Source organism: Neomonachus schauinslandi, chromosome 4, assembly GCF_002201575.2.
Source record: "Neomonachus schauinslandi chromosome 4, ASM220157v2, whole genome shotgun sequence".
NCBI lineage: Eukaryota > Metazoa > Chordata > Mammalia > Carnivora > Phocidae > Neomonachus > Neomonachus schauinslandi.
Window position 1 is genome coordinate 101833573 of NC_058406.1, and position 5672 is coordinate 101839244.

Sequence of the window (5672 nt, forward strand, 5' to 3'; positions counted from 1 at the left end):
CTGACTTGAAAATAGGTTTTAAAAACTTAAATTTTAAGCTATTCTTAGATGAAAATGAATCACCGGGAGGGTCTAACGCAGTCACGCCCCTACTACCCTCAAATCGGAATCCTTTCCAAGGAGCTTCCAAGAGCTAGAAAACAAACCCGGGCCAACAGTTCCCAGAGTCCTTAGTTCCCTTTCCCTTTTTACAAGTACACTCTTGGGGCTAACACCTGTTGAGGCGCATCGCGCGGCACCCGCGAGAGGTGCCTGTTGAGGCGGAACCGCGAGGCGCCGGCGGGAGGAGCGCAGGCCGCGGCGGCGGACCACGCGGACCGACTCGGTTGCTGGAGTGCGGTGCGGCGGCGCGAGCGAGGGGTCTCTGGCCCCAGCTCCCCTCGCGTCCACGCGGGTCCCTCTCCACCAGCCTCCGCCTTCCTTGGGCCGCCGACGCCGCCCCGGCCACCGGGGTGTCTGCCGGGCTCCGTGGTGAGACGTGGCCCCGCGGCCGACGCAAGGTCCAGCACGGGCCTCCGTGACCTGGTGGCTCTTTGGGTCCCGTGGGTCCTCCAGGGGAAAGGCTGAAAGTAACTGGGGTCTTAGGTCCAAATAGTCTAAACCGCAAAGCCCGCGGAGACACTCCGCCTTTCAAAGACAGTGGTTGTTGAATGCAAGCACTGCAGGAGTAGCAACCAAAACTCCTAAACCATGCTATTTGCCTATGCAGTTACTTTTGTGGGATAAAAATATGAAAACCCCAGAAAAATGAAAGCAAAAAACCATATGCATTGGCCGGGAATCGAACCCGGGTCTCCCGCGTGGGAGGCGAGAATTCTACCATTGAACCACCAATGCCTGCTTCTTTGGCCTCCTATAGGTGGGATCTAGGCGAAGTATCCAAAAACGTTTGACAATAGTTCAAAACAGGCTTTTTAGAGTGCTGGCTAATACCTAATAAAGGCACCCAAACCAAAGGTTTTTATAGGAAACTTACACTAGGCAAAACTATAAATATCAAAATACCTGATTTGTCTGATCAAACTCTTAACTCTTAAAAGGGCTCTTTCCAACTGCATAACAGACTCCAATAGAAAAACATAAGAAATTCATCTAGGTTCCTTGTTTCTGTTCCTAAATCTTCAATTGTCAACCTCAAACTGTTGTCTTAGTGGTTCTGGGAAGGTAACCTAACTTGTAGGTTAGGTGAGTAAAATTCTAATCCAGGGAAGAAATAAGAATTGGAACCAGAATTAGTATCAGATGGAAAAGAGGGGAAAGAACAGAATCAAGTTCGATAGAATGAAGAAATAAATTCTGGTCCATGGAGTTAGTTCTTTGTAACTTTAAAAATTTTTCTATTTTATTTTTTTGGTAAAAGAGTAATGATCAATCTTGTAATCATTATAATGTGTCTGTTTTTTTTTAAGGTGTATAAAACATTTGAATGGATATATGATATGAAAAGATTAAGTTTGGGAATCAGTGTTTGGGAGAATCCAATTTCCCAAATTAATAGGCTTTGATTTACTAGCTGTATGATGAGTAGACTATTTTAAAGAAATACTTTAACGTTGAAATATTAACATAGAGGTCTCTTGTTGAAGTTCAAATAATGGAGGAATTTCTGTCTTCAATTTTCCCTTGGGAAATTAAACTGAAGAAGGGACCCTGGAGAGCTCACCCACATGTTGGGACTAGGAGTCATTATGACTTTTTGAAGGACAAGAGCCACAGAGATGGAATGATGCCTCTCTTGAAAGCAAGCTAAGTGGAGGCTGAGTCAAACTTGAGCTCAATAAGGAATACGACCATCATCTCAACCTTGAAGAGCTTTGGCTCGGTCTGCCCTCTGCGCAACACCCAAGACACACACCAGCTCTGGCCACCACGTTTTCAATTACACCTACATCAACCAGATGTACATTTATTCCCATATCTCTTTTGAAACTACAAACCTGCACTTCCAACTCACAATTCCAAATTCACAAGTCAATGCCTCACCCACGTCTCAGAGTCACACGTGCTAAAACCCGACGTACCAGTGAGTTCCCTGTCCGCCTCACATACCACCGCCCACCGTACCGCAACACTCTCAGATCAGCCCCGGGCACAGCCTCTCCCAAAAAGTCGTAGTGCACTGTCTTGGTTTCAGTTGATCACTAAAACAATACCCAAATCTGTTCCTAGCCCTGCCTAGTACACTTACCCTCACCACCGAGCATCCTGTTGCCCAAACCAGATCTTGCTATTCTTTTTGGATAAATTTTCTCATCCTCCCAACACAGAAACTTGTTTCCAGTATAATTAATAAATAGTGGTTAAATTTACTGGACTTTCTACAGACTCACTGCCACTTCATCACTAAACTCTTCCGTCTATCACCTCTTACCTCCATTAATATAAGTAAATAAATAATATATAAATAAATAACATAATATAAGTAGATAAAAAGCTGGTTCTCTTACAGCCAGTCTAGTCTACTTCAATCCATTTGCCACATTGCATTCTGACTGATCATTCCATGGTGTAAAGCTGGACATACCTATAGCCTAAATCCACATCAACCACCACAGCAGCTAACCAACAGCAATCCTCTCTTCCTTGGTCATTGGAGGCCCAGAGACCATAGGAAGTGTTGGAAAGAAGTGCAGTGGATAACCCCTGGAGCTAGTGCGTTGGGGACTTGTGCTGGCTTTGAAACACATGTACGTATTGGAGAAGCACAAGTCTCTGACAGGTATTGGTAATAAGGAAGCAAGAACAAAATGAGTCACTGTGTTGGTAAACCTGACTTTCTAACTTTTCAATTTCACCAAGTCAGTTTCTTGACAGCTGGGATAAAGGCCACCAAAAGGCCCCTGTAGGAAGTTCCCTGGAGAAAACATTCTGAAATTTGGTCTTATAGGAATTCTTTGTAGTCAAGCTTCAGAGGTGTCCTAGGAGCACAGAGGTCTCCACACAGGGACAATTTTGGATTCCTCAGCTGAGAATTTGTACCCTTTAGAAGGAGCAGGTCCCACCTGAGGTTCTCTTCCATCCCAGATCAGGCTCCAGAGTGGGTTGCTTAGTGTAGCTGGGATCTGTGCGGTCATTGAGTCCATGTATGGACAGGTAGCTCTGTTCCTGTGAAGCCCAGTAGATGGTCTTAGGGCCTGCTGTGGGTTGTGAGAGAAGCAACCTCTTGAAGTATTTGGATATGTTACAAGCTGAAGGACACCTTCACCTAAGAATACTGGTGCTTCAATAGCAAGCATCTCACCTCCCTGACTGTCCCAGGTCTGGTTGCAGGCCCATACATGTAACTGTTTTTCTTCTTTTTTCTCCACCACACTAACTTCATTTACTACTTCTTCTTGAGTCTTTATTACAAGGGCAAGTCTGGTCTATGCAAAGATCCAACAGGCAGGGGCAACACTGCAGTCAGTTGAGGAGAGGGAGAGAAAGAATAAAATGGGCAGTATTTGGAAAAGAAAAATGATTAAAGAGTGTGTCTACACAGTGACTTGCAGCCTTGGAACTGGGACAGGGCTGTGATCATGGAAGGATTAGTGCTTGGAATGAGGTGTACAACTGTTCCTCTGGGGTGCAGACTAAGTTCTGATATGTTGCTGGGGACATGTAACATTTGGAACTAATATTCTTGCCACACTCATGTGCGTAACTTCTGATATCATGACATCACCTACTGGCAGATAAGTGTCCTAGAATATGAAGAATAACTTCAGTGTGTGTTTCTCTCTTTGGGAATTATTTTTGGAAAAAGAAGATTTCCCTTCCTTGTTGTGTCTATATTCTTCTGATTTTCTGTTGTCATGATACATGTAAATATATCCCTAGAAGGAGATTTGAGGAACATAAAGAATGTCTCATCCTCTCCTTTAGGTGGCAATTCCATTAACTTTTCTTGAAGCTCCCATATATTACATTGGACCAGAAAGTTGAGAAATTTGGCCAATAGAGAAATTTCTCTCTATAGGTCACTGTACAGGTCATTATATCACGGATGGTCAAAATAATACATGATGTTAACTTCAGGAACCTAGTATCTGAGAAGTCCGTTGTTCCTTTTGAATGCTAATTATTTACCTTTTCTATCAGAAAAGGCCTATCAGACAGGTACAGGTACTTTACAAACAGAGGAGCATTCAGACTTTCTGACTTAGGTGGGCATAGGAAATGCAGAATAAAAACTGTTCAGAATGAGAGAGAAACTGAAGTGTGGGAGAAGTGCTAGGAAGTTCTAAAGCCAACAAAAGCCGATCCACTTTAACTGCCGACCACTCAATTAACAGCTGAACTCCCTAACTGATTGACTGATCACATGGCCACTCTTCACAAATGAGACTACATCAAGTGATAATGTGGATAATGTGATAACTGCCAAAGCAGAAGCATGTCCACCTTATCTCTACTCTGTCCCAAATGCCAACTCCAGAAGACTGAAAGTGCAGGAGAGTATACAACCTCTGCTTCTTTGCTACACACTTAGGAAACACAGTAATTTAGGGGATACCCAAATGAATAGGACAGAGAAATGGCCATCACCAGTTTTGGTGTTCTGAAGAGACAAAATTAAGGGGGTGAGGGTTGGGGGACAATGTTGGAAGTTCAGTGCGGGTGGTGGAAGACTGTTCTGGACCAAGTACTTCCCACTGTTGGCCCTGTGATAAGGAAAGCAGTTGGCATGAGAAGAGCCACATTGATGAGCATTTGATACACTGTGGGAGACAGAGACAAAAATGCAGCAGAAAGCTGGGTAAGGCAGGCAAGGGATTTGGCACCACCACCTATCCATCCCCATGCCAGGGGCAGAGTCATCCTGGGTTCTCTCTTGCAGTCTCCCTTGACACCAGGCAGTTAATAACCTAGGATTCATCTAGGGAAGAAGTTCTGACTTCAATGCAGGCTGTGGCCAGGGAATCATCCTAAATTATAATATGACAGTAATCACACATAAATTGAAAAATAAGGTATTTTAAGGATTTATTAGTTTACTATAGTTGGAGGGTAAAGAAAAAAATATCAAAGCTCTTTGTCTAACAAAATGGCTCTTGGAGATTAATTTATATATCATTACCCATGATAACCAACTAGCATAAAAGACAATTAAAAATGGAAGTTTATATTCCAGTAAAGACATATACTGAAGTCATGCTTTTTGCCTTAAAGTCTATTAATGTAGCTATCTTTTGGTTAATGTTTTCAGTAATGCTCCTTTTCTCTTCTTTTGTTTTCAACCTTTCTATCACTTTATGGTTTGGTATGTCCCTTGAATACAGCATATAGTTAATTTTAAAATCCAGTCTAGCAATATTTATTTTTTACAGAATAATTAGGTCTACTTAACTTTAATATAATTGTTGATATAATTAATTTTAAATTTACTATCTGTATTTTTTCTATTTGTCCTCCTTGATCTGTGTTTTTACTTCTTTCTCTTTTCAGATTAGTTATCTTTTAAACTATTATAACTTTTTTTTATTGCTTTATGTACTTTACTTCCATTTTTCCTTCTATGTTTTTCATTGTATTTCACTTTGCTTCTATTCTTTCAGTGATTAATTAAAAATTAGTCTTAATCTTTAATTATTTTTCTTTTTCAGTTAATTTTAACCCTTGATTTATCTAGCATAGTAATACTTATTACATTTACCCTCATCCTGGACACTATAGAGACCTTGGAATACTTT

General features: G+C 41.8%; 1 non-coding gene across 1 annotated transcript; it reads right to left on the reverse strand.

The window, feature by feature from the left end:
• Positions 1-766: 766 nt before the first annotated feature.
• Positions 767-837, reverse strand: TRNAG-CCC. Its single transcript has one exon. It is a non-coding gene; the product is annotated as a tRNA-Gly (tRNA).
• Positions 838-5672: the final 4835 nt, after the last annotated feature.